This window comes from Natator depressus, chromosome 2 (genome assembly GCF_965152275.1).
Source record: "Natator depressus isolate rNatDep1 chromosome 2, rNatDep2.hap1, whole genome shotgun sequence".
NCBI classification, from domain to species: Eukaryota; Metazoa; Chordata; order Testudines; family Cheloniidae; genus Natator; species Natator depressus.
The window spans coordinates 121,681,763-121,703,796 of record NC_134235.1 but is presented as its reverse complement, the minus strand read 5'-3'; the positions used below and the strand labels follow the sequence as shown (position 1 = coordinate 121,703,796).

Sequence of the window (22,034 nt, the reverse complement as noted above, 5' to 3'; positions counted from 1 at the left end):
AATGCCAAAGAAAAGCATATAATGGCTGGGTATTATTTTCAATGTTGAAAGTGAAGTAAGCTAGCTGACTCAAAGAAAAACGTCCTAGACAGATCATTGGCCAGATCCTCAGTCAGTATAAATGATACACAGTGGTTGTGTGGGTACAGTTGTTGTTTGCTTGAATGTATACAGTGGGTGCCTTTGGAAATTCAGCATTTGCCAATAGCTGCCAGGCAGTGATATCTGGGATATGGCAGATACTGTCTGTTCGGGGTGTAGGATAATACTGTGATATTCTACTCGATATAGTTTCTTATAGTGTGTTCATCTTATCATAGGTGCACAGCCTCACACATGAAGGCTGATGGAAGTTGTAACTGCAACTCTTGTGGGATTTGTATTAAAGGTATTCCTTGATTTCTCTAATTTTCTTCTTAAAATTCTTGGGGGAAGAAGGGAATGGGGAGGAAAGTGGACCAGGTAATCAATAAACACTGAAGAACAGCCTTAGGTTCTGTACAAAAAGGAATTCCAGGAAAGAAACCTCTATAACAATAACTAATAAAAATAGTTAATGAGTTTTAACGAATTCTTCTCCCATCTGGAAGAAGCAAACCTCCCTTCAAAGAAAGAAGAGTTACAGGGAAAGAGTTCATCAGAAGAAGGAACAGAGTTGCAGTCCAATGAAATGTCATTAAAAGGAAAGAAATGGAGGAAGGGGGTATCCAATGGTCACCTGAAAGGTTATAGAAGATAGAGATGTAAAGGTCCTCAGGTACATGGCCAGGGGGATATGTAATTGCGATAGTGATTTGGATGGTAATGCTCAGTAAACCTACACAAATTTGAATGACTTGGATGAGAGGAACTCAGACTGACAGCATAGCATCCAATGTCCATGGCCACATTGTACGGTTTTATTCCAGGCTTCTAAATGCTCCACAGGGTGATTCCTGATCTGGTGCAGCCAAGTGAATTGAAGACTACCTGTGGCTGCTACCAGTCCATGGCAAGGAAGTGTCCCCCCTGGATCTCAAGTCTGATCTTCAGGGCTCGATGGGAGGGGACGTTATCTTCAACCTGGGCTATATGATCAAACAGTGCCAGTTGACAATGTTTGATGATAAGTCCAATCCGCTTGAGGCAACTTCTCAGTGTTTCCCTATTCCTGATAAAATCAAACCATCTTATGCCCAGTAGTCACCACTGGCAACACAGATGAAAGGCCTCCAGCCTCCTGATGTCTTGTTTAAGCAACGTTCATGTTTCAGATCAGAAGTACACAGGTTTGATAAATTCATGATTTTGTATACAACGTCACCCTGTTTGGGCTCCAGACTCTATGCAAGTCCTTCATGGTTGAGGCTGCTAGACATTGTGTCCTTAGAAATCATCCACTACTTCCACGATTTGTCCAGCAGCATGGCTGTCTTGAGTCGCAGCTCTTGTGCAGATGCTCTGGATTTTTGTTTTTGCCCAAGAAATCCTTAGCCCAAGGGCAGCTGCCAAGTACTGCAAGCTCTCTATTGTATCTTCAAGGTGGTTTGCATCCTGGCCAAAGAGGACAACATCTGCATAATCCAGCTAAGTAAAAGAAGTTGAACCAATTGTTATTCCAGTATTTGCAGAAACGCATTCAAGGAGCCAATCCACTGGGGCCAGGACACATCCCTCCTTCAACCCAGATCTAGTGTAAAACATGTCAGCCCTATGGGTCTGCCATCCCAGCCATGCTCCCGAGTCATTATGTAGATCTTGAATTGGAATCAGGAGGATGTTGGGAATGCCAGTGCCTTATAGAACCTTCCACAGGGCAGCTCTGTTGACAGAATTGAGGGCTCCCTTTCAGTCTATATATGCTGCTGACACATATATAGGATGACTGAATTTGCAATGAATCTCAGATAAAAGATGAAGAGCAAATATAGTGTCCATTGTATATTGCCAAGCAGTGAAGCCCAATTGCTCTGGGCAAAGGTGTTTCATGAGGAGAGGCTGGGGTTGGGTGAATAGGATATGTGTAAAAACTTTTCCAGGAATATAAAACAGAGTTATTGTAGCTGTTGTATTCATTACGTGGACTTTTACTGTTGTAAAGTGGGATAATGATCCCTTCTTTCTACTCCACTTGTACTTCCCAGTAGTCCAAGCCCAGACAAAAATCTGCTTTAATGCTACACTCTAAGGTGCATGTGAGAAGTTTGGGTGTTATGCCATTGGATTCAGCAGCATTCCCACTTCAGTTTTTTTATGGCAGAATGGACCTCTTCCAATGCAGGTAAGTCGACACAGGTTTCAAGGTCAAAGATCCAGATCTGGGCATGCAGTTGCTTCAAGATGGTTAAATGTAGTCTCATAATATTCTTTCCATTTTAAAAGGACTTCTTGGATTGAGCATGTTTTACCATCCACCTGATTTAGCCAGCATAAACCCGAGGCAAAGTCCAGTTTTGGATCAAAATGATGGAATAGCTTTGAATGCAGGTTGTAATTTATTAGATCTTACTCCCTCTTCTGCCTCTTTTGCCAAATTCTCAAAATAAGCTTCATGATCCACTCTTGTTCTCATCTGAAAAATACCTTGTGAACATGGTACTGTCTGGCCACTGATTTCTATTTGAAATGTCTGATTAGATAGCCAAGGGTGTCATTTGTAGCATTCTGGTTTTGTAATGGCATCTGCATCTTCTCCGATGACTGTGCTGGACTTTCCAAGCTCGTTTTTCATCATCTGGGAAAGCGCCAAGTTCATTGAATTTGCTATGCACTCTGATAGAGTAATTGTTCATAAATGCTGAATTTTCACACATGCATTGTCCCTTATGGGTCATAACAGGCACAATCTTGTGTTGAAATTGGGAGGTAGTTGTCATTTTAGAACAAGGAGATAATGGCGTGTAGTTGCCGGGGCGTCTGAATCTCTGTAAACTCTATATGACCTTACTATACTACAATTCTGGACCAATATATGAAATGTGATTGTTGACAAAGAAGCTGCATAAATTGTATGTATTCTACCTCATAATGGAAAGGGGCTTGGGAATGGAAATGAATCCTGTACATAAGGGATCTAGTACATTTACAATATCTTTTAAATGAAAACCTGGATTGAGACGGTATATTTTATTTTGTTCCTAACACCATTGGTGATTGTTGGATTGAGAAAAGGGAAGTCTGTAGAAAAGAAAATGCAATAAATCTCTACTGCCAGGTAAATATGGAATCAGCTACCATTCTTGCTCAGTTGCATTAATAATGGCTAAAGTGGTTGTTTCCCCTAGCTTTTGCCTGTTGTGTGAAGTATTCACTTTCAATACAATTTACCGATTTCCAATAGACTTGTCATTTGAAAGAATGAATTTGTGCAGGGACATGAAGTAATAATGATCATCTTTGTTTTCGTACTGTGAATCCTACATGTGCACCCCACTCTTTCATCCACACATTGAGAAAGGGAATCCAGAGGAAGAGAGTTCTTGAAAATGAAATTAAGAAGGCAGAAGATGGAGATGTGAGGGTAAATGGGCTAGAAATGAGGCAGAGAAGTGGAAAGAACTTAATACTTTGATAATTTGGTGACTGTTATGAAAATACCTAAGAGTCAGATCATAGTCCATTCTGCACACCAGAGCAAGGGGCAATATTAGGTGCCTATTACTCCTTGGGTTGGTCTGCTGAACTAAATGCAGGTGTAACTGGTTCCCTAGAGCTGCTACGCCTTCCTCCCATACAGGTGAGGACAAAAAAGGGTCAGATCCTGACTTTTCCACCCTTCCTTCCCAAGATACATAGCTTAGTGCACCTAGCAGAGTAGCTACATTGGTCTATTAGGGAACATATGCTCTGGCATGTATAGACCTGTCACTGTATACAATCTCCTCCTCCTTCTCTGGTTGCTCCAGGAACAGCACAATAACATGCTGCCCTTTATTCTGGACTAGATAATAATGTCATGTCCTAGCCATAAGACAGACAAATAGAATAGTAATGATGGAATTTGGGTATATTTAGAAAGATTTCCATTGTTTTTCCAGATACAGTTAAAATTTTACCCATAGAAAACTACAACAAACACTATTCTGCGTCTTGACTAGGGTATAGAATTTTATTCAATCAAAGATTTTTAAGTAAATATGAAGCCCTTAATAGACGTTATGTTTAATATATACTTTCTTCTCTGCTGGTACAATGATTTTGTGTGCTTATTATTTTTGTAGGTCAAGTGTAGACCAAATGGGCAAAATGGATTAATAGGATCATGAATATTGATTTTTTGCCGTGTTTACCAACTGCCCATGCAGAAGGATCAAAGTAAGGCTATCGTTACTTGTTCCAGTGTATGTGTACCCTAACTATATTGGCTACCATACACGATAGCCATGTATGAAATATAAATTAGTCCTTTCTCAGATGCTGTTTTATATCCCTGTATCTTAGATAGAGAAGGCCAAATGTTGATGCCATTTACATCAATGGGAATTTTGCCATTAACTTCAATAAACCAGGGATTTGGGTTTTAAAAAAAAGAATTCCAGGTAAACAACACTAAGCTATGTATTTTTTGTAACTCAAATGGGCCCCTGAGCTTGCTTTGGGGCTAATTGTGCTCTTTATTCCGATAAAGAATGTTGGATGTACTTTGTAACATTTTTCTGAATTCATTTTAAGCTGTGTTCCATAACTAGGTAATTTGTCCCCACTGGTTCAGCTCACTCATAGAAAGAGGCAGTGGGGTCCTGTGGAAATAATAACATGTAATCACGTAATTAAAGGCTGTCATAAGGAATATGGAAGGAATCAAGACTGAATGCATCATCTTCATTTTGGCATTTCCTGACTTGTGAGGACTTATCAACCTTAATATTCTTTTAATGTGGATTTTTAAAATCTAATTTCTTCTGTTAAAGAAAATCAATAGAAAAAAATAAATTCCATACTGTGAATCTGTTCACTAAGAAGCACTGGAATGTGAGTCCTGAATCAGGTGTACATTCCCAGAGACTGACTTCGCTCACTTATCTTAAAATGTCATATGGAATAAAGCAGCATGCCATCAGTGGCTGACTCATTCAACATGACAGCTGGTCAAAAAATTTCAAATGAAACCTTTTTCTGAATGGAAAATTTGAATTATAAACTAAATTAAAAAATTCACAAAGTATCTTTCTCCATGGAAAATTTTTCAATTTTTAATCAAAAAACCAAGAGCTGAAATATTTCTATTTGGAAAAAGAAAAGGAGTACTTGTGGCACCTTAGAGACTAACAAATCTATTTGAGCCATAAGCTTTCGTGAGCTCACGAAAGCTTATGCTCAAATAAATTTGTTAGTCTCTAAGGTGCCACAAGTACTCCTTTTCTTTTTGAGGATACAGACTAACACGGCTGCTACTCTGAAGTATTTCTATTTGGATGTGCCACCCCAGTGCCATGAGGAAGCTGTAGTTCAATCTCTTCCTGTCCCCTTTCAGCGGGGCTCCCAAGCCTGATACAGCTCCCAAGATCGGATATGATAACATGAAGGACACATGCAGGACACAAACATAGGAAAATGGAATCAACTACCTCTTAAAAGCCAGATTAGGGTGAAATCCTGGGCCTACTAAAGTCAACGAGTTTTGCCATTGACTTCAGAATTTCACTCTTTGTGCCTAGCCACTGGCTGGCAGACACAACACTAATACGTTCAAATAAAAAATAAACTTTTGAATACTACTTTTACCCTCCTAGCATATATGCCTCCAAAATACATTAAAATTAAACCAAATGCTATGCAGTCTGACTGTGAAAATTACTCCAGCATTGTATTAGCTTGGGAAAGTCAACATCTGCTTCTAAACTCTCATTAGCTACATTTGAGCTCCAACTCTGTATCTTCATGCATGGGGAAATGATAGGTGGCTTGTAATTGCAGCCTGCTCAAAGCAAGCAAGTCAAACGGTCAGGTCAAAATCTTCATTTTTCTCCTGCTAAGGACATCCTCAGGGTAAACAGCAGGTAGAATTCTGATCACTTTGCCAGTTTTCTTGCTGCCTGATAGCAAATAACCCAATATTTGCTATATCAGTGCAGTGACAAATACTTCTTAAAAAGAAAAGGAGTACTTGTGGCACCTTAGAGACTAACAAATTTATTTGAGCATAAGCTTTCGTGAGCTACAGCTCACTTCATCGGATGCATTCATCCGATAAAGTGAGCTGTAGCTCACGAAAGCTCATGCTCAAATAAACTGGTTAGTCTCTAAGGTGCCACAAGTACTCCTTTTCTTTTTGCGAATACAGACTAACATGGCTGCTACTCTGAAATACTTCTTAGTACACTAGGCACAAGCTTAACAAGTCCAGAATCTTTCACTGCCTACAGTTTGCCAGAGTGAGAGGAAAGGAGCGATGACAATGATAACATGGCAAACTACAATACGGAAAGAAATATGATTCCATACATAAGTCCATACTACATGTTATCTAGGGCTGCATGCTCAATTAAAAAAACCAACCAAACAACCCTCAGTCTTAAATGCATGATTGTTGACCAGATTATAGATGGTGGGTCAATTTTTTTTGGGATTCACAAAATAGTGATAGGGTTGTGAGATTGCTGAGGAACCAAGGAGTCTGTGTACAGTGTAGCCTGTGGCATATACCCAAATTAAACTGTTCCCAGAAGTTACCCAGATCACTCATGGTTTCCTTCCACCTGACTGGAAGTCTGGCACTTCTGACCAGGACAGGATCAGGCAGTCCTTTTAACCTGATAAGAGCATCTTTTCTTTTGGTCTCTGGTCTGGTGTTTCCCCCAAAGTCCTGTCAAGCAACATGCAGGGTTGGTTGTATGTCCCTTGTGCCAGCAGCAGTAACAAGAGTTTGCAAAGACTAAGCTGAGGGCTTTAGCGAAGACTTCCATTCCCTTCCAAACTCCCCAGTGTACTATTCCATTGCTCCCTCTCCCCCACCCCGGAGAAAAATCTCTGGCTTCTGGCATTGTTCAAAATATCTTTGGTGACATTTCCCAACCTCTACAAAGTACTCTGTGAAGGACTAAAATCTCACTGTGGTGGGAGTTGTTGCCTGGCATGCCCACCACCGGAATAGGGCTCAGGGCAGAATGGGGGAAGACCACAACAAAAGACTCTGTATGTGTATGTGTAGATGGTGATGGCAGATTGAAAGCTTTACCACTCCAGCAGAGGCCACTTTGTAAGGGGCAACTGCAATCAGTAGTCCAGCAGAGTGGCCTTCTGAGTAATGGCAGCAGGAGTTGCCATACATATATGGGGGTGACATTTTTTTCCAGTGAGAACCGGTCCCCATAAAATGTTAATTGTTTCTGTATAGTAGCATCCTTGTTCCCACATTTCTATTTTGTAAAGATGGAGCCATACATACGATGTTCCTTATCAACTGTCTGTTCTGCACAGTTTGTAATATTGTGTATAATAGGACCTTGCATGGTGACATTGATCCATGGTTGACTGTGCACTTTACTGCTAAACACTTACTTAAAAACAAATGTAGGGAAAGAAAAAAGCTTTAAAAAAAGAAAAACAAGCATCAACTCTGACAGGTAGATGAAGTGACAGAGACAGGTTCACATATTAAATTGCAAAGCTTCAAAATCTCTCAAATGTGAGGCTTTTTTATTGTGAAAAATTGCCAGCCATAAGTTTCCTATGAGGCACAGCCTCTTCTACTTTTTAGTTATAATGTTTTCATAATTCCACAACTATAGCAGAGTCCTCCAAAGAGCCAAAACTGTTGTCCTCTGAATTTGGGATGAGTGGTAATCCATTGAAAATTGTAACCCATTTATTTTCTGTTTTATATCGAGCTAAGTACACATTTATTTTCTTTTTAAAGTGAGATGTGTTTTTATTAGAGATGGGCAAACCATGAGGAGTTCAGGGAGCTTTAAACCTGTCAATGGATTATTTGGATTCGCAAAACTAATTTCAAATATGGAAATCCCACCTCACTCCCAATGTAATTTAACCCTGTTTGTCCCTTGAGAGAAATTAATAGATTTTCTGGCCAGGAGGGATGATTAGATCTTCTAAAGTGACCTCAGAAGTGCTCATGGTTGGGTCAGCTCCAGAGACTGAACCTGGGATCTCTGGATTGAAAAGCATGAGGCACTGCTTGAGCTACAGTACAAGATTCTAGATTTATTATTATTAATAATGTTTCTCCATCAAAAATAAAGTCTGTATTATAGATTAGGCATAATAGGTGTCCAACCCCAGGGTCTCCTCGGAGACCAAAACTCCTCCTGGAACTCCAGCTACAACATGGTCCTGTTGTACTCTCCAGCACAACTGAAATTAGCAAGGGCAGACTCTTAACCATATTGGATTTGTTTTCTATTCAGCAAGCTTTTCCTCCCTCTTGTCTCCCCACTATTCGTAAGTAGAACATCAGCCTAACAATAGCCAAATTCAGATTCTGAATCCATACTGTTAAAGTGCTTTCAAAATTGAGCAGAACAAGTTCAACTACACCTGATTTTCTTTGGCAGAAAACATACTAAAACAACGATATTCAGAGTGAAAGCTTTACTTTGACCTTTTTTGTGCACATTGCAACTCACAGTATAAGTTGCTATGAAACATGGCCAGAAAGACACGCTTAAAACCTGTACAAAAAATTGGTTCCAGGATGAAATATCATTGACTATATTCCAGCTCAATGTACATTTAAAGATGAGTTATAATAATAAACCCTTGAAAAACCGGGTTCATCATTAAAATGCCGACAGCTAACATAATGAAATGACACTGTGAATGAAATAATGAAAATGCTGCAGTGGAAACATGCAAAATAAGATGGGAGGGATGAAGATCCATCAGTGCCTGCAATAACAATGAACATAGCATGGGATACGACCACCTGAGACTAATGAATTAAACCCTGCTCAGTACTCTATATGAAGTGGAAATACTTTCTCCTCCAAGTCAGTTTCCATATGCCCTGGAAAATTTCATATTTTGCATATGACCACAAATCACCATAATTATGCCTCAATTCTTATTTATGTTTTCCTTGCCTCCTTCAATGTGCTTCCAAAACTCTTGGATTGGCTCTTGGATTTAGATTAAAAAAATGACTAAAGACAGGCAGGTTACAAAGCAGAGTTACAGCTCTAGCTGCAACTTACTTTTTATTGTATATTTTTTCTTTGATTATAAGTATGGCCAAATTGTGTTATACTGGTATAAAACTAGTGTATCTCACCTAACATCAGCAGAGTTACTCTAGACTTAAGCAGTGTAACAGAGCAGAATGTGGCCCATTGAATAATACTTTAACTGAAGATATTGTCCTGATTTCAGTGGGACAACATTCCTGGTCAAATACTTGTCACTGTAAGGATGGCAGAATATGGCTCTTCGAAAATTCTCATTTTCTTTTTTGTATTTTTTTTTAAATCAAATGACTTTTCCAAACAGCTTTGGATTGTAGTGGTATCAAAATAACCAGATGGTTAGGAATCTGGAATTCTGGACAAATTTCAGAGAAAGACAATATAGATTGAAATGTAAAACTCATGAGGGATGAACAGGCTAACTACATAAAGACCAGTAGGAAGATTTCTTATCTACAGAGCTAATCCAAAGCCTGTTAATGACAAGGTAACCCTTTCCATTGACTTCAATTGGTTTTTGATCAAGTCCTTCTGGCTTTGAGGGATATTATATTAAATGGTGAGATAAATAGAGGTAGAGAATTTAAAATTGGAAGATTGCTCAAGTAAACTTCTGCTTAGGAAATTTCAGCTACAAATTTGAAAAATATTGGAAAATTAACATATCAATTATTAACCAAGCTACTGCATGAAGCACTTATAAGGGTAGCTTGTTGGATGAGGTAGTAACGTGATTAGACATAGCTAACGCCAGGGCTATCTAGATTCAGCAGCACTTGAGAGGAATGGGATATTGTTAGTCCTCTTCTTGTAGGATTCTTTGAAAACCAAAGAGAGCTTCCACATGTAAAGCTGCAGGCTACTGTAAAAGGGTACGCATTGTACTCTAAAGGGGAAAACAATGGCTTTACAGAGATGGCACTGAATGAATGATGCTTAACTCCATGTAGAACCAGACAGTTCGATTAATTATGGAGATGTGTGTGAGCTGCAAAATTAAGATCCAGATCCAGATTCCAAACATCCCAAATTTCAGAATTCATCCCGGAATTCAGATTCAGACTTTTGGTTGAAGCCCATCTCTAACTGATTATGAAAACAAACGTCCTCTGCCTGAATTACTTATGTAAATTTGTTAGTCTCTCTAACGTGCCACAAGTACTCCTTTTCTTTATGCTGATTTGAGACCATAAGGTAGTATGAGGTACTAACATTACAAAAGTACATCACTGCTAATTAATGTAACTGGGGTAAATACACCCTTCCCTTCAAACACAGCAATGAACTGGTTTATAATACAAGTAAAAAAGAAGTTTATTAAACAGAAGGACACGTGACATTAACAGAACTGAAATAAGTAAAAGTGATAAATTTCAAAATGGTTACAAGCAAATAAAAGTGAATACATGCATCTAAAAATCTAAAACTTAATCTAGCAAGATAGTCTTTATTCAAGATGGTTTCTCTCACCCACAATCTCCTTCCAAGATTTTTACTTACCAGCTTGGCCAGGACACATCACAGACATCAAATTGCTTGGTTTATTTGTCTCTTTAAAGTGAAGAATAAAGCTGGAGTCTCTCTCTGTTCCTTATGTCCTCAAAGAAATTGCCTTTGCCTCGCAAGTCAGGAAGGCCTGCTGGGGATTCAGTCTCTTGTGTCTCTCTGGAGTGCAGGAGCCAAGTTAATTCTGTGTCTCTTGAGCTCAGGATCAGGATTAACCCCAGTGGGTGAGCTTGATAGCTTTGCTTTCCGGTAATATATCAACTGAGGTAAACCCACATTCTGTAGTCTAGGACAGACCTGTTTATCTTCTTTACCTAGACTAGGCTGTCTGTTCTTAAGCATGTTCTAGTAATATCATAGGGAGGAAAACTGTAACTTCATATATAATGTGAACACATGCATTTTACAATACTATTAATAACCAGTGTGTTGTTAGGTTTCATATTATACCTCATGAGGGATATTTTGTACAAATATTATTGCAGCCGTGTGTTGGGTGTGAATACAATGGTGCCTGGGGTCACAATAGACCAGTCAGCCTAATTTCAATACCTGGAAAGCTACTGGAACAGTTTATTATACCATGAGTTTATAAGTACCTACAGAATAGCCAGCATGGACTTGTCAAGAACCAGTGTTGCTAAACCATCCTAATTTCCTTCTTTGACAGGATTACTGGCCTCGTAAATAGGGGGGATGTGATATATCTTGATTTTTAGCAAAGCTTTTGACATAGTCCCACCTAACAATCTCATAAACATAGTAGGGAAATGTGATCTAAATAAAATTACTATAAGGTGGGTGCACAATTGGTTGAAAGACCTTACTCAAATAATAGTTATCAATGATTCACTATCTATCTGGGAGGGCATATCTACTGGTGTCCCACAGGGTACAATGCTGTTCAATATTTTCATTAATTAATGAAATGGCTAATGGAATGCAGAGGATGCTTATAAAATTTGCAGATAACAAGCTGGGAAGGATTGCTAGCACTTGGACAGTAGGATTAGAACTCAAAACAACTTTGACAAATTGGAGAATTGCTTTGAAATCAGCAAGATTAAATTCAGTGAAGACAACTGCAAAGTACTTTACTTAGGAAGGAAAATTCAAATGTACATGTACAGAATGGGGAGAAACTGGCTAGGTAGTAGTACTGCTGAAAAGGAACTAGGGGTTATAGCGAATCACAAATTGACTGAGTTAACAACATGATGCAGTTGCAAAAAACACAAATATCATTCTCCGGTGTATTAAGAGGAGCACTGTATGTAAGATATGGGAGGTAATTATCCCGCTCTTCTTGGCACTGATGAGGCCTCACCTGGAGTACTCTATCCAGTTCTGGGTACCACACTTTAGGAAATATGTGGTCCCTGTGGAGCGAGTCTAGAGGAGAGCAACAGAAATGATAAAGAGGTTTAGAAAACCTGACCTATGAGGAAAAGTTTAATAATGGGCATATTTTGTCTTGAGAAAAGAAGACGGAGGAGGGATGGGATGGTAACAGACTTCAAATATGTTAAGGTCTGTTATAAAGAGGATGGTGATTAATTATTTTCCTTGGCCACTGAAGTTAGGCCAAGAAGAAATGGGCTTAATGTGCAGCAAAGGAGATTCAGTTAGATATCAGGAAAACAATTCTAACTACAAGGGTAGTTAAACTCTGGAATAGGCTGCTAAAGGATGTTGTGGAATCCCATTGTTGGAGGTTTTTAAGGAAGGTTGGACAAATACCTGTTAGGGATCGCCTAAGTTTACTTGTTTCAGAGTAACAGCCGTGTTAGTCTGTATTCGTAAAAAGAAAAAAGAAAAGGAGCACTTGTGGCACCTTAGAGACTAACCAGTTTATTTGAGCATGAGCTTTCGTGAGCTACAGCTCACTTCATCGGATGCATAGCATATCGTGGAAACTGCAGAAGACATTATATACACACAGAGACCATGAAACAAAACTTCCTCCCACCCCACTCTCACAAAGCACTTCAGTGGCAACAATGGGATTACAACCTAGCTCTCCTGGTTTTTAATCCAATGTACTGACTCTGGACTATACTGCCTCCTCTAAAATTTTGGACCTTAACCAATTCGGGGCAGGGATTGTCTTTCACTATGTATTTGTATAGTGTGTAGCAGAGTGGGTCCCAGATCTTAGTTATGGCCACTTTGCACTACTGTGTTATAAATAATACTTTAGTAGTCGTATTAACGTTGCTTTGCATAGGAAACCACTAGTGTAGAGTTTAGCTCTCTGCAGCTTTTCTAATGCACAGTCAATGTAGAGGGACACAATGTGGCTGACAACTGCATAGTGCTATGGGATGATATTTGAAAAGCTCTTGGCCTCTGTCCTTTTTGGTCCCAAGTTCTGGTCTCCTCTGCACTATGGAGTAGATAGGTTCCATGAAACTAATTTGTGTTCAGGATAACATATATCTTTTGGCTGCTGATATTAAATTCTGATTTTTTTTTAACAGAAAATTGTGAAACTGTAGGGAAAAGCTTTTAAAAAGCATGTAATTTAAACTGCAGCTTGTCAGCCAAATGTTTTTTACTGTGCTGACATGCACCTGCCAGACTAACTGCAGCAGAATTGGACTCATCTGATTAATGGATACAACTCAGAATCCTTTCTGTAGGATGGGCCTGCAGGGCTCTGGTCATTTGGGATTTATTTATTCTCAGTGTGGTGGCAAGTGCTGGAAATGTAGCTAAAACACCACCACTTCTAAAACTTGGCTTACAAAAATAAGACTTTGTATGTCCCTTTCCTCTATACCAAAAGAGTTAAAGAAATGAATACATTTAGGATTAAAAGATAACGGAACCATAAAAATACTGATTAAATATCTTCAATTAGAAGATAATGGTACCATCAGGCTAAAATAAAAACCTTTGGGGGAAAATATTGCCATGGCTTCTCATCATTTTTTAAAGAAACCATTTGGGTGGTATTTTCCACATGGCTAAATGTAGAAATTAAAGATTTAAATTAATCCCTTTCAGATGACAATTCACTTTTCATTTTCTATTAAAAATCATCAAATTCTGTTTTACTGCATGTAATTTTTGGAATTGTTAGTATTAGCAGCTACTACAGTACTTGAGCCTTACATTTTCCTGTCCTAGAAGAGAAATTTTGCTCTGCAAGCTAAATTCTATTGAATAGCATTGTGTTCCTGTTTTTTAAAAAAGGCAGTGGAAAGTGATGCTCCAGGCCTTGTACCATAGGTAAATCACTAGGATTATTAGTTCTCCTTCGGTACATGTTATAAATATATTTATATCACGGAATATCCCATTAATTCTCCTTATATTTATGACCACAATTAGTGATAGATCATTCTGCACATATGTTTCTTAAATTGTAAATTCATACAGCACAAAAACATAAATCATCAGTTTATTGACCACAACTTGTGCATGTACATGTGTATGTATATGCGCGCGCGCACACACACACACACACACACACACACACACATGCAGAAAGAGTTACTCTGATCTTGCGATTTAAAATGGCATATGAAGCCAATGGTCTTCCTGTTTCCTATTAATGTGGGGGTGTAGTGAGGCCAGGATATAGTAAATTCCCATGAGAGTGCTATTTTTGCTGATATAGTACACCAAGTTTTTTGATAGTATTGATTTCATGATTGAACTTGCACCACTGAAGTCAGTGGCAGCCGGACTGCTACCCTAAAACAATGTCTGGAGGGAAGGACAATAAGAATAACCAATTCAGTAGCACAAATAAAACACTTTGTCACTTGCAGCCAGATGCAGGGCAGTGAAATCTTTATACCCCACAGTATTTTTTTTCTGTGTGTGTGTGTGTGTGTGTGTGTGTGTGTGTGTGTGTGTTTATGAATAGATATCCATAATTTATATACACACCCGCATTACAGTGCAAACAAAGACATATCTTAGTCCTAGTACTCAGTAAATGAAGGCTTTGGGGGTAACAATAAATTAACGTTTTATCATAAATACTGTAAGCTAGAGAATATACTTCTAAGTGTAAGTTGAAAACATTTAACCAGCACATATTATAATATGTTCTTGACATTTTAGTTTAGATACTTTAGTAGATAGAGAAGCATGAGTCATATCTGTCAGGTTTTTCAGCATAGCAGTATCAATTCTTGCAATAGCTTTTTGCTACTGAACTAGAAATTTGCCCTTCAAGGGTCTTAAGATCTGTCTCAGCATTTTGTCTTTTTTTTACATTTTTATCAGAAATCCCATCATGCTTGGGGACTTGTGTGCATACGCTAAAAGGGAAGATATGTATCACAAATGGCATGCTAGAAATACCTAACTTGAATTCTAATTAAATGAAACAGTTCAGATTTTAACTGACATCATAGTAGATAGATTACAAATTGGCAATTTCAGAAATGTCCGAAAACCTGCCAATTTTATCTGCCAAATGCTGATCAGTCATTAGAGAGGACTTAACCAAATAATGGAGACTTCCCCCAGACTACTGGCTGTACTTAATGTATATGGGCCAGATTTTCCACTGGTGTAAACTGATGTAGCTGGTCTGAATTGGTGTACCTCCATTAAATCAATGGAATTATATTGATTTATATTAGTTAGAAATCTGTCCCTAAGTGTCTATCATATTAACACAGCTGAGATTTGAAGACGGACCCTCATAGGCCAAAAACCAGGGCATCTAGGAGATAAGCATCAATGTTGATTGATAAGTGGCATTATGCTTCTCTCAGTGAAAGTTACTGGTTTTATACCTTAGACTCTCATAAGCTCATAGCTACATATAGATAGGTCCCAATTATCCACATGTTTCACATAATTGGAATTCAGATTAAACAAAATTTATTTCTATCTGAGTTTCAGGCTGGGGGAAGAGTTGATGTATCCAAATTCTGAATAATATGAAATTTGGATCATAAAGGTTTGTGTAATCAACATTTACCTATACCTCTTAACATGTGTTTCTTTCTCCTTTGTTAAGACCATTACACTGCCTTAGTCTTCCTGTCATTTGTATCGTTGATCAATAAAACAGCAGTCATGATTTGCCAGTTCTCTGTTCCCTGGTGGCAAGACAACAGAGTATTTCCTTCTATTCATTAAGCTTTCCTCAGTGGCAATTTGGCCTGTGATTTTTTTGACTGTTTGAAGCAATCTGGTATGGATCGGATGCAAACAGCAATACAAAATCAACTTTGTGATTTAATTTTTCTATAGGCACATTATATTTCAGTACTGTAGCATATATTTCAGTACTGTAGCATCTCCATGGGTTGTCTTGTTGAAATCCTTGTAGTCTAAATCTACAGCATCACTTTTCAGGATAATTATCCTTTATTACAGCTACGTTAAACCTCTAGGATTTAAATCAAAATAAAAATGTAAACTTTCTCCTAAAAATATTTTTCCAATATCCAAAAAATTCATTTTCATTAGATGGAATTTAACTTAAAATAGGTCAAAACACTGAGGATTTTCAATTTTGATCTTGCGAAATTGGAAAAACTATGTTTTGAAATAGCCCTTCTCTCTGCTACACACTAATAATTACATGTAAGAACTCGGTTTTGTTACAAACTATTCACCACCTATAATCTGGAGTAGATTGGTGAGATGTTTTCATGGCAAGTGAAAACTTCTCAAGTTGTTTCTGAGGAAGGCAAAATATTTTGCTGTTTCAACTCCATTTTCTATGGAAATTTGGGACTGGATGAAATTCTATTGAGTCCCAGGACTTACGCTCTTCTGAGATTCAGCCCCCTCCAAACACCACCAGGAATGTATCCTCCCTATCTGAACTCCTGCTCACTGGGACCCTTTTTAGATAAGTTGATGGAGGACAGGTCCATCAATGGCTATTTGCCAGGATGGGTAGGAATGGTGTCCCCTCTATTTGCCAGAAGCTGCGAATGGGTGAAAGGGGATGGATCGGCAGTGATGAAGCCACATCTGGAGTACTGCATCCAGTTTTGGGCCCCCCACTATAGAAAGGATGTGGACAAATTGGAGAGAGTCCAGCGGAGGGCAACAAAAATTATCAGGGGGCTGGGGCACATGACTTATGAGGAGCAGCTGAGGGAACTGGGATTGTTTAGTCTGCAGAAGAGAAGAGTGAGGGGGAACTTGAAAGCAGCCTTCAACTACCTGAAGGGGGATTCCAAAGAGGATGGAGCTCAGCTGTTCTTAGTGGTGGCAGATGACAGAACAAGGAGCAATGGTCTCAAGTTGCAGTGCGGGAGGTCTAGGCTGGATATTAGGAAACACTATTTCACTAGGAGGGTGGTGAAGCACTGGAATGGGTTACCTAGGGCGGTGGTGGAATCTCCATCCTTAGAGGTTTTTAAGGCCTGGCGTGACAAAGCCTTGGCTGGGATGATTTAGTTGGTGTTGGTCCTGCTTTGAACAGGGGGTTGGACTAGATGACCTCCTGAGGTCTCTTCTGATTCTATGATCACTTGATGATTACCGGTTCTGTTCATTCCCTCTGGAGCACATGACATTGGTCACTGTCAGAAGACAGGATACTGGGCTAGATGGACCTTTGGTCTTACCCATTATGGTCATTCTTATGTTCTCTTAGGATCTGTAGTGGGGGTATTATAGGGGACCCAGACACAGTGCTTAATTCGTAATTAAAGAGATGCCAGGGGTCAAGCCTCCCCCCCACCCTGGAAAAAAAAGTGGCCCGATTTTTCACACTTGCTCTCTGGTCACCCTAGGATTCTATGTAACAGTTTTCAGTGAATATAAGGGGTAAGGAAACTTACTGGCTTATGCCACCAACTATTAATACTTGTCCCCAACCTCTCTCAATTTACAGAGTTTTGGAACCCATGACCCTTGCCTAGCGAGTGCTACTTAGTTGATGGTGAGTCCCTCCATCATAACAAAAAGCAAAGTACAGTTCCAAGCACAGTTCCCATAATCAGGGTAATAACAATTTATTCTTCCTGCCCCAATAACAGAGACACTGGGGATCCCACAGCAGCCAAAGTGACCATTTGGGCAGCTATGGCCTCATTCTAGGCGGGATGGGTGTGCCTATGCAAATGAGATCAGCCCCTGAAGTTCTTTTCCACAACTTGCCACACCTCACCACCAGATGTCAGGGTGGAGCTCGTCCTGACACTGCTTACATAAGGGGTAAGGAAACTTACTGGCTTGTAGCCAAATTATGTCCTTAAATCGTAAGCAAGGGCTAGGACTTGCTGGGTTTAACATCTGTTCTTAGATATCATCCTCTGTCATGAATTTCCAGAGGCAGAATCCCAAAGTCCTCCCTGGCCTCGGTGTGAGGTTAGTGTAATTTTACCTTATAGTCTGCAGAGGGACAGGATTTCACTGCAGTGTCCACTAACTAAAGTGAAGTTTTGTACCTCCAGCATTCCTTCCACTCTTCCTCCCATCTCAGCACTCCTACATGAAGGATTTTGAAAGAATTGCTTACATAATATACCTGGAGATTCAAGTCAGTCTCACACCAAGGAAGGAAAGGATTAGTTCCCTTTGATGCATTTTTTTAAGATTTAGGGGAAGATTTTGAAATGTACAAATGGTAGCCAATGTTAGGTGCCTAGATACCATTGGTAGTCAGTGAGGACTGGGCACTTAGCTGTCTCTTGTGTCTTTGAAAATCTTCCACTCAGCTTTCTTTGACTTTTTTCATTCTGAAAACTGCTCTTTCCAACAATAAAATTTCTGGGAAAATGCTAGAAATGTTTGCATGCAATGGAGAATTGGGTAGGGTAGGGGGAATCAAATAGTCTGGGACACTTCTGTCCTCAGATATTCAGAGCAGCCTTAGAAATCCATGGAAACCATCAGGGTACACCTGCAAGCAAAATTTGCAAAAATTCTGAGCAAATTGTTCGCATAGGATTAATTTTTCTCCCTTCCAGCCCTACCACCTCATTTGTATGCTACACACTTCTGCAGGAGCTAGCACATGTAAAATGTTCTCTTTTATTTCAATTAATAAAACTATCATAATGATATAAAGGATTGCTGGTCAGGAAAAGGGCACATTTCTGTAAGATTGTCCTTTAGATTTATTTTAACCTCACCTCCCTGCTTTGTAACTATGTCATTTAAACCCCTTTGTTTGTTTTAAAAAAAGTCTTAAACACATTTATTCTGTTTGCCATCTTATTTCATATATTGTCAAGTAACAAAGACCACTGAAGCTAAATAGGTCACCTCAAAGTCTTCTTTTTTTCCAAAGGGAATAAATTTAAACTGTTTTTTCTAATAACAAATATTCTGAAAACCTGAACTCTCCCATCTGTTTTGCCTTCTGCACTCTCCACTAGAGTAATGGTTTTGGTATGGAAACAAAACCAAATATGGCAATTTAGACAATGCATAGATACAGCTTAATATAAACAAATATATATATGTGTGTGTTTTGATTTGTATGCTATCCCAATTGCCCTTTCTACTTGCAGCTTCAGATGGCTTTAGGGATTTCCTCTACACTAGCCTTTAAATCATGGTCAGCAAGGTACACATTGTTCCATTAATAATATATGTGATCTCTCTTTTGGATCATTGTTAATTTCAGAGCAAAAGTATGGGGAATTTCACTGAGAAAAGTGGCGTTAACTAGAGTAGGGATGGGCAAAGTGGTTCACTTAAGATAAGATTTCCCAACAAACTTTTTATTGTCCTTCAGACTGAACCTGAAGCAACAATTTGTGATGATTCTTTAAAGTTTGCATAAGCATGGGGCCTTTACTCCATCCCATGATCTGCCACTTACCTGCAATGGCAGGTCCTTCTTCAGGTGTCTTTACCTCCCATCTCTGGAAAAGGTGACTCCACCCGCTCTATCAATGTTTTGACTTCACAATAAGAAAAAGCAGCTCTTTCCCCATTCTTACATCCTATGGAGTAACCTATTTCCTTGGAAAAAAGGGGACCCTTCACTGGGCTCTGCTGCTCTCAGCTTTTGAAAATGTAAAGGTATAACTTGGTTTATCTGCAACTGTCACCCTAACATGAATCACTTACTTAATTCTAAATCTTGGGATTTTTTCCATACCTTGTGTTGACAGCTGGTAATTGTGGAGTAAGGAGTTTTAAGAGCTGTAGCTATTCTGTATGTGGTTTCTGCAGCTTCACATTCTGCAGTATTCTGTGAGGCAGAGTTCAGGCAGCTTGCTTGTCGGTAGTAGTTATATCTGGAGCTAGAATCAAAGAATAAAATGACTGGGTGTAGTTTATAAACCTCTTTTGATTGTGCTAGTTGTATTTGTTCATTTATTGGTTATTTTAATTGGATCAGTGCAACAAGAAAAATAAAATGATCATTCATTTAAAGAAGGATATTTGTCTCATTGGACTACTGGAAAAACATCTGCTGAGCCTCCAAGCATAGCCCTTGTTGCTGAGAATAGTAGACAACCAAGAATAGCATTGGTTAAGTGAAGTTACCAAATACAAGAAATGCAAGATTATGAAAATGAAATATTCCTCCACTTCTTTCTGTCCAACAGTAGTATTGCAGGAGAACCCTGTTTAGGTGATGGATGGCTAAAAGAAAAGTTGCTAAAAGCAAAACAAAAATAGAGGCCTCAACCAAAGCTGATTGAAGCCAATGGAAAGTGTATGTTTACTCGCTATATGACATACAAGTGATCACTTACCTAGTGCTGTTTCATTTCATGTTCCCTGTAACTCTGATTCACAGAGCACATAATATCATCAGCTAAATAAGGCAAACCGGGAATTGTGTCTATTCAGTGTCCTGTGTTTCACTTTGATTCTTCTACCAGTTATGCCCTTTAATGGCCCAAAAAGTATGTGAGCTGGTAAGTCGAATGAAAAGCAAAATTGTCTGGGGACTTGGTTGCTGGTACAGTCTCTGAAACTACTTTTACTTTTTTTTTTCTTTTTCATTTTTTGTAATTGACTAGATTTCAGGTTGCCAGCATCCCTTTCAATATATTTCATTGTTTGGATATTTCAAGCCTAAGGTCTCGGTTGCTGAAGACTATGCAATGTGACACTACAACATGTCTCTTTGATATGCTAATTGTTTCCTCCCAGCTGTTACAAAAGCATCTGTTGCACATTGCGCACACAGAGCAACGCTCAGGGTGCAGCCCTTCTCATTACCTTCTGCTGTTGATTCTGCTACCTCCAGGCTTTTAAGGTCCATTCTGAGGCCCCTGTGGAATCTGCTAACAGCAGTTGCAAACGGGAGAGAAATTCAAGTAAGCATAAAAGTTACAGTTCAGAAACATTTCAGTGACACATGCCAAACAAGGTATGACTGACTATGATTTCTGCAGTGATAGGAAAAGCAAAGAGGAGTTATTTATTAATTTAGATTTACACAGTAGAGGCAAAGTCCGTTGCCATATGTTAAAAATGTAATTGTGCTCGTATTAACAAAAACAAACTCAGAAGCTTCTCCAAAACCAGCAGGGAAAAAATATGTAACTCACCCCAGTTACAAACAGTAGCCTGTCCTGAAAGCTGGGAAAAGAGATGTACTTTGCATGCTCTGAAGATCAAAGTGTTTGGGCTCTTTTGGACCACAGTAGTGGGGGCATGAGTTCCAGTTCAGGCTCCAGCTCAAGCACCTCTGCAGACCCCACAGCTGTGGCAAATAAGCATTTCCCAAGGCCATTAGTTATTCTAGGATATTACTCTGTCAGAGAAAGATAACGATACAGTGGAACACAGATATAGTGTTACTTCACTTGTGTTAAGTAGAACAAAACTTCCAAATTAATAACAATAATTAATGAATGTTTTGCACTTATACAGAATTTTTCAGCCAAGGATCTTAAAGTGCTTCAGTAAGATTGGGAACTATTATTATCGTCCTTTTAAATAAAGGGGAAATGAAGCCTAGAAAGGTTAAGTGACTTATCGAGGAGGCACATGTCTACACCGCAACACAATAATTAAAAAAAACCCTGCAGCAACGACCCTTAGAGTCTGTGTCAGCTTACTCAGGCTCAGACAATAGGGCCATATCGGTGTAGTTGTTCTCACTTGGGGTGGAGCCCAGGCTCTGAAAATTGGCAAGGGGGGAGAGCCCGAACTCCAGCCCAAATGGGAAAGTATACCCTTCTATTTTTAGCCCTGTCCAGTAAGCCTGAGTCAGCTGACTGGACTCTGAGACTTGCAACCACAGGGGTTTTTTTTGTTGTTTGTTGTTTGGCGGGCTTTTTCGCAGTGTAGACACAAGTGTCAGTGGCAGTAATAAAAGCCAGGTCTTAAGGCAGAGCTGCCTCCCTTTGTCTCAGTGCATTGCAAGTGCAGTTCCATTTAGGAGGAACCTTGTCTTGTAGGGATTGATCCTACAAGATGCTGAGTACTCTTGATTGCCACTGAAGTTTATGGAAGCGAAGAGTACTCAGCTCCTCTTGGAAGGCCTCAGTACTTTGCATG

At 39.2% G+C, this 22,034-nt stretch overlaps 1 long non-coding RNA gene across 1 annotated transcript in view; it reads right to left on the bottom strand.

Annotated features, from left to right (window-relative positions):
- LOC141981540 (uncharacterized) overlaps positions 1 to 20,835 on the bottom strand; it is a 33,524-nt gene extending 12,689 nt beyond the window's left edge. The window contains exons 1-2 of the long non-coding RNA XR_012637816.1: positions 20,748 to 20,835; positions 19,672 to 19,816 (exon numbers count right to left, since the gene is read on the bottom strand). This is a non-coding gene — a long non-coding RNA (uncharacterized LOC141981540). The remainder of the gene's footprint in view (positions 1 to 19,671; positions 19,817 to 20,747) is intronic.
- Between the last annotated feature and the right edge of the window lie 1,199 nt (positions 20,836 to 22,034).